Source organism: Dermacentor variabilis, chromosome 1 (genome assembly GCF_050947875.1).
Source record: "Dermacentor variabilis isolate Ectoservices chromosome 1, ASM5094787v1, whole genome shotgun sequence".
NCBI lineage: Eukaryota > Metazoa > Arthropoda > Arachnida > Ixodida > Ixodidae > Dermacentor > Dermacentor variabilis.
Genome location: NC_134568.1, coordinates 70,537,477 through 70,545,754, shown reverse-complemented (window position 1 = coordinate 70,545,754; position 8,278 = coordinate 70,537,477).

Sequence of the window (8,278 nt, the reverse complement as noted above, 5' to 3'; positions counted from 1 at the left end):
GATGATGGTGATGATCGTGGTTTCATAGTTGTGGGATACGGTAGTGCACCCACTTTCACAAATTCACTGCCTCACCTATTCCCCACTTTCCTCAAAGACAGCGGTAGCGCCACGTTTGAGAGTCTGGAAACGCAAGAATGTATGTTAATCTCGGAGCCAACCACGTTTTTTTTTTCGCTGGCTAGGTGGCATCACATTAATATAAACTCTGTACTGAAAAAGTAGCAGCTTTTGCTTTCGTTTCAGTAGAAAAGCAAGAAAATCAGTAGATTGAAGCGCTTCATCACTGAATCAGCAGAATATCTTAAAAATCAGTAGATCTAGTGATAAATCAGCAGCCGTGGCATCACTGAGTGACAGGAACGGCACCGCGAGCGGCGCTGCTGGATGGATGGATGTAAAATTACTTGATAACATGCTTGATAATTTGAAAGTAGCGACACTCTTTGAACTCTGCCGCTGCCGCGCGACCTCCTCGCCTCCTCCTCGCCCCTTGCAAGCTCCCTAGTTTTTCTGCACTACGATTGGTTTCCCTACCGTTGCCCTTGGAAACGCGCGGATCTTCAGTTTTGCTTGTGTTTTTCTTTTTCGTTCGCGCCATTTTCCTCCTGAGCACGGCTGGCTCGGCGCTTTAGCTTGGCGTAGCGAACGTTGTACGCTGTGTTTCCTGCTCTATGTGCTAGCGCTATGCCGGGCTGTTGCGTATATAACTGCAGCAAGAAGCCTGAAGATGGTTATGCCATTTTTATGATACCACAAGGAAAGCGTGACGGCTTGCGCAGGAAGCAGTGGCTGCATGACATTGGCCGAAAGAATTTTGTTCCGACAAAGAACAGCGTTGTTTGCGAGCTAAGGCATCTTTCGTATAGCTCGTAGCAAAGCATCCCGTAATGCTGCATTTTCTTTTTTCATTATTTCGGCCTGCTCACCAGCGTTATTGTTGCGGTTGTCCGCAGTATGCTTAATATTCTGGGGCGGCTTCATCACCTCGCACGTCGCTAACTGTTGTTATTCAGTCGGAAGTGCAGCATTATAGATTCTGTTTTTGCGCCCTGAAAAAATTAGTGGCAAGTATACCCGCAGTATTGCAGGTGATGAGCGTTAGCAAGCCAACATTGAGTTTTTTTAAGCTTTAAGGCGAACCCCTTTAGTTCTCTGTTTCAAGGTCGCGTTGTAAACTGGATGTATCGCGTGACCCAAGGGAGGCCAGAGGTGACCCAAAGCATGTCCACCCCTGTATAAGAGAGTGTTTACCCAATTAATGAATCATTAGTGATTGACATAAGGTGGATTAGAGGGATTAAGGTGGATTAGAGTGTATTAAAGAAGATTACGGTGGATTAGAGTGAATTAAGAAGGATTAAGATGCATGAATAAAGATTAAGGTGGGTGCAGGGGGATTAAGGCAGATTATGGTGGATTAAGGTGAAGGGTTGGTAAAAGGTATTGAGACCGATTAGGGTGCATGAATAAGGATTAAGGTGGATTATGATGGATTATGGTTGATAAAGGAGGATTAAGACCGTATAGGGTAGGCTAAGGTGCATTAGGGGCGATGTAGGTTGATTCGGTTGTATTAAGGTGGATTGGGAGTAGTAAGCTGGATTAAGGTGGATGAAGGAGCAATAAGGTGGACTGGGTGGACTAAGGTGAATTCGGGTTCATTGAGTATTAAGAGCGATTAGTCTACCATAATCCTCCTAATGCCCATTAATCCAGCGAATCCACATTCATCGACCTTAAGCCTCCTTCATTCACTTTAATCCACCATACTCCACGAAAGTCCTCCTTAATGCACCCTAATTCACCTTCATCGACCTTAATCTACTCCAACCCTCCTTAATCAACCCTAATGTTTCCTCATTCACTTTAATCCACCCTAATCCACTATAATCGTACTTAATTCACCTTAATCCACATTCATCTACCTTAGTCCACCCTAATCCTACCTCATTCACTTTAATTCACCCTAGCCCACCATAATCCTTCTTAATCCACCCTAATGGATGGATGTAAAATTACTTGATAACATGCTAACTGATAACTCACCTTCATCCACCCTAATGCACCTTCATCGACCTTAGTCCAACCTAATCCTCCTTTATGCACCTTAATCCACCTTCATTCACCCTAATGCACCTTCATCGACTTTAATCCACCTTAATACACCCGAATTCATCTTAATCCAATCACTAGTCAATCATTACTTTGCTAATCATTAATCATATCTTATACGCGGCGGCACATGCTTTGGTTCGCTTCCCCTCTTCCTTCGGTCACGTGATATTTTCGATATGTAGCTCACAACGGGACCTTGAAACAGAGTTCTAAGGCTTTCGCTTAATAAGCCACACACAAAGGCATGTGTCACAAGCAATACTAGATCAGACGCACGAAGTAAAGCATCTGATCATGTGGCAGAAAAATTGTCTGGAGTATTGGCCTCGAGCTCCACCACTGGAGAAGCTGGCGCCACCGTCGGCGTGACGTGCTATTAGGGATCACGTGTATATAGCGGCCGCGTCGGCTGCTTCGGGAGCGCCGAAGCGAGCTGAAAACGACAAATTCCCTCGTGCGCTGCGGTCCTCATTTAGTGGCGAGATTTTCCCGCTTTGAGTGTCTCCTTTACAACGCTTGAAAGCACTGCAATAGGTAGTGGCTGCCTTTGAAGGCGCGCAACAAGGTAGGCTACTGCTCGGTGCCGCAATGCCGGACGTACGCAACGGAGCCCGGTGTCAGCCTTATTCACACGTAGCCGCAGGTCAAGAAGCTGCATGAAGCTTGGCTCGCGAAACATAAAACCGGCAAACAGTCATCGGCTACAACTCGGGTATGCAGCAAGCACAGACGCGAGGAAGATTTCTGCTGCGGCGCCGGGTTTGCGATGTTCGGAAAACGCGTACTCAGACGCTCGCCCCAGTCCGCTGCCAGACTAATGTCATGACGGTTTGGTCTATGAAGTTGTCGATGTTATAGATACTGGCAAGTTCACTGGAGTGGAAAGAGAGCGGTAAGAAGCACATTAAAAGAAAGCATGGCATATGGTCATGTTTGTGTTATGAATTAATGCACTGGATTATAAAAAAGAAGCAGCGGGAAATCGCACGCCGAGAACACCGGTAAACATACTGTGCGACGCAACTCAAGAAATAATATTGAAACGTCCAAGAATTTAGAAGAAAAAAAATTGAATCATCGCGACGGCACATCGCAGTCCCCGTAGGCGTCGAAGTCTCTACAATGAAATTATTTTTGAACAGCTCTGATAGCGCCCATGCAACAATGGTTGCTTGTATACTGTCAAATGTTCATATTCTGCGGCCTAAAGCTCACGGCACGGTGCGAAAACGCGCACGCCGCGAAAGCGAAACAGTGTGCGGACAAGCATTCAGACGCGCAGTCGGTCGCTGCGAATCTGTGCGATCGCTGCATTGAGGCTTCATTCTATTGCGCTCCATTTAGTTATACAAATACTATAAGAACATATTTCACATAGTTTGCTCTCAGCGTTCACCTACTTTTCACGCAATAAGCAGGTTCGCGGCGACCGCGCGCAGTGGCGTTCACTGTACGTATTCGGTAAAGAGATAGCGTCTGTAAACGATTCTGTGCTTTCAGTTTGCCCAAGATTATTATACAGTAAAAAATTCTGTCGTTTCGAAAGTACTTACAGAAATGTCCGGGAGAGCTCGTGCGTGGTGTTTTTAGTGAGCGCTCACAGCAAAACCTATGAGGAACGCGCCGCGTGATCCCTCATGCTACGCCAGCGAGGCGCTTCCGATAGATGGCGACTCCGTAACTCCTCGCCGCCAAGAGAACTCGCCTCAAGGCTCCCTTTGCATCGGTATACCTAGTTCATACGGCTTTAAGAAAAAACCAACCTCCTCATAAACGTTGCCTCCAGCATTATCGATGCTGTTATTAGCATTTCTCAAAATTTTCAACCCCACTGGGGCGCGCAACTGGCCCAAAATAACACGCCTCCATAGAATCCTGCGGTCCGTCCGCGGGAGCCCAGGAGGAAAAGCGCGCCGTGCGCAGCCGACGGGCGAGGAGAATCCAGGAGGAAAGCGCCGTGCGGAGGAGGGTTTCGCTACTTTCAAATTATCAAGGGGCTTTAGATGAATGTTATGATCGTGCCCTTTGAAACGGGGCGGTAGGTTACACCACCAAGCTCTTGCTATTATAATGCATAATGTCCTACCTAGGTTAAAGAATGAAAAAAGAAAAAAAAAGACCATGAACTACCGCGCCCAAATTTTCTGATCCCCTATTGCGAACTATGCTTTTGTGCGTCTCCCTCTTTTGTCGTTTCCCTACTTTTCTTCCACCAATCTTCCAATCGCCTCTTACTACTGCGCCGGAGTTGAGAGCGCCACATGCGGGGCAAAATTCAACTAGCGGGTGGTACGCCTCTCCCATCTCTCGTTCGCACCGTCTTGATTGCTTCTTGCACTGCGCGTGTTTGGGCACGTTTCGTACCGCGTGCGGTGTGTGCCTACGTGTGTGTGCGTGGACGTTTTATGCGAAGAACGATCTACAGTCTGATTCACACTTAGGGGAAAACTCGGAGCGCATTGCATCGCGATGCGGCGAGCGCGTGAGTCAGGCGGCGGCAGCAGTTCGCGCAGGCGCCGGTGCTCGAGGGGCGGGGTCTTGAACGGTGTCGTCTGCTACGGCGGCGCGCCCTGGCCGCATTGTCGGGAAGCGTTTTACTGTCTGTTGCAGTGCGCCGATCTCATCGTTACTGCGTGAAATGAGCCGGTATTCTTTACTAAGCGCTGTGCGACGCTTACTGATACGCCTAGAAGGTAACTTCATCGCTGAAAGGTGCAGGGCAGTCATAGACGACGTACTGATTCCATACATTCTTGACGGCCCGTTCCTGGAAGGCGACTATATATTCTAACACGATAGATCGGCAATTCACACTGCTCGTGTTGTGCAAGAACTGCTCGAAGAGCGCGCCGTCACTCTCTTCGAGTGGCCGCCTTAATCCCCGGGCGCCAACACCATTAAAGATGTCTGGGGCTCGTTGAAAGTATCGCTGGCGCACCATCCCCTCTATCAGTCGAGCGAGGATAGGCTTCGATCCACCATCATCAGCGACTGAAACGTGCTGCGAATGGACACATCCCTGATCAAGTCACTCTACGCTTCACTGCCTTCCAGGATGAACGCTGTCATCGCTGCCGCTGGGGACATGATGAGGTACTAACTGAAGTTGGGAGTGTGACTTGTCCAATCCCCCGCCGGCAGGCAGGGTCTGTTTGGTGTAGTGAATTATTGTCGAGAACAATCACTTCTAGCTCATTGTCTTAACCTAAAACATTCCTTTAATCGTATCCGTTTGTTTCATCGTGTTCGACCCTCATAGTTATCATTGTTGAGTGCTGTGTTTTGCTTTCGAGTCAAATAAAGACTGAGCACGTTGCGCGGACATCTTGGTGCGTGTTGTCGCTGCTTATTACGGTAGCACAAACAGTGAAGAAATACACGTGCACGCGCTCAGTACCCCTGCTTTTCGAAAGAACAAACGAAGCATGCTGTCAAAAGTTTGTGGAACTCCATTATCGCCAATGAAGGCTCAGAGTTTGTCATCGCACAACGTTTAGTAAAGAATATCAGCTCAGTTCCCGCAGTACCAATGACATCGGGGCACTGCCCCTGACAGTAGCACGCCTCCCGACAATGCGGCCAGCGCGCGCCGCCGTAGCAGACGACGCAGATCACGACTGCGCCCCTCGAGCGTCTGCGCCAGCTCGAGCTGCTGCCGCCGCACGACTCCACTGCTCGCCGAATCGCGATGCAATACGTTCCGAGTTTTTCCCTAAGTGTTGTACACGCTTCTATTTGCCTTTAAGAAGATCGGTACGCTTGACGATTATTTTTATGGCTGCAATGCGGCGAAAGGGCAGCGTCTGCTTAGCCATGTAAGTGACGCTGAGCAGGTAATTGGAAACGAAATCGTATGTGCCGCCGGAAAAATCGTCGGCACATAAGATGCGGCTCATACGGGCTAAAGTCATTTTTGCAGTTTCTCAAAATATTTGCTACAAATCCGTATTGTCTCTGATGGCGACAACGGACATCCATCGACACTGTGCGGAAACAAAATATATCGCTGCATAGCACAAGTACGACATGCGCACACAACTAGTACGTCCCCTACAATATAGAATAGAGGCAGCAATGTAAACAGCTTGGCCATTTTTAACAGTGCTCAAAAGACGGAAGTTGAAAGTATTAGTAATCATTTCTGCTTCAGCAATGCCGGCGCGACCAAGACGCGGGCGTGTATCATCCAGTAACTCGATCGATCGGTCCAGTGCTGATGCAGGAATGCACTCCGGTCATGGTCAATGCATCGTGCACATATTCAATTTGTTGGCACGCGTGAACTTCGGCTACTGCTAGCGCATACAACAGAAGTGGTTTCCATTCTTGCGCAGCGCACACACAAACCAAACACGAGAAAGAAGACAGGACAAGCGCTGGCCGAAGAACTGAAAATTTTTAGATGAATAAAATGATTATTTACCGAGTAATTATTAAATTTATGTGGATTACATATAAAAACCGTCATACACTCAGGAGTGATCAATGAACGAGCTCGCTTCGTTTGCCAGTTGTTTACTTCGTTCGGCGCACCGCAGTAATCCATGTCTGTCGTCTGCTTTTTTCGTGCCATTTTCTTGTGAATCGGCAGAATTTCACTGGTGGCATCAACCCTTTCGTGTTTACATTGCTGTCGTGACAGTTAAAAACACAATAATAATTTCCGGTCATCCGAAGAGGCAGCGTCGCAAACAAGAGACGTTTCGCGCGCAGCGCGAACTGAACGCGGGCGCGATCGTGAAGGGAAGCGGCGACGGAAACCTACACCCGTTGGAGGTGAAATTGTTCCGCCAGGGAAGAAACGAGCGCTGGCGTGTAGGATGAAACTTGGCGTGCCGACGTCTATTCGCAGACTGCCCTTTTGCCCGCAGTTAAAGGGGCTTTTATTTCTTCCCTTTACATCTTTTTTTTTATTTTCCTTTTTTTAGAATTATTAAGGCGAAAGCCTTATGGTGAATCCCACTCGTTGATCTAGAGCGGGGTATTGAATCCAAGAGAGAGAAACAAAATCTGACACGGGGCGACCCGATCCAGATCGACCAGCGAAAAATAAACTTGCTCCAGCAGGGAGTGCAGCGGAAGTTGGGCGCCCGCCATGTTCGCCAGCCATATCGTGATTTCATCATTTGCTCCTTAAATACCATTTCGTAAAGCACGTAGGTACAACTCCTCGTCGTCACTTCTGCCACTTTCCGAGGAACTAGAACTGCTGTCAGTACCACTAAAGGCAAGAATCACTGCCTCACGTTTCAAAGACCCCATTTCGAAAATGTTACTAGCTGCACAGGGTTACGAAACAACGCCTTAAAAAAAGAGCGGAAAACCGCCAAGCCACCCGAACAATCCGCAAGCGACGCCAACGCGTCGTCTGAGTTCCAGTGAAATCTGTCTCTGCTCGGTGGATTAACGACAAGCGCTCCATCGCGGAGCCGGCTGATCCCAATCGACCAGTGGAAAACCCAAAGTAGCTCTACGTCGACCAGTGGAATTCAATTTCTTTGCCACGGAGCAAGAAAACGTGCTCCAGATTGGCCAGTGGAATTCATCATCTCTATGTTTCAAGGTAGCGTTGTGAGGTACAGAAAATATCACGCGACCCTAGCAGGCCAGATGCGATTCAAAGCATGTCCAGTCGTGTATGTGAGACGATTAATGATTATCAAAGTTAATTAACGATTGATTAGTGATTGGATTAAGGTGGATTGGGGTGGATTAGGGTGATTAATGTCGGTTAATGATAATTAGGGTGGATTAAAGTTGATTAGAGTCGATTACAGTTGATAAAGGAAGAGTGAGGCGGGTTAGGGTGGATTACATTAGGATTTACAACGCCTTCGCGTCTCTTAGGTGATAGACAAGGACAGCTGCGACTTCTTCAGGCGAAAGCCTTAGGTCTCTACCTTTCAAGGTAGCGTTGAGGTACAGAAAATACCATATTACCCGAGGAAGGCCACAAGCGAACGAAAATACGTACAGCCGTGTAAAAGAGATGATTAATGATTAGCAAAGTTAATTAATGATTGATTAGTGATTGGATTAGGGTGGATTAAGGTCGACTAAGGTAGATTATGGATTAAGGTGTATTAGCGTGAATTAAGGTGGAATAGGGGGATTAAGGAGGTTTGAGGTAGATTAAGGTGAAATAAAGTGGATTAAGTAG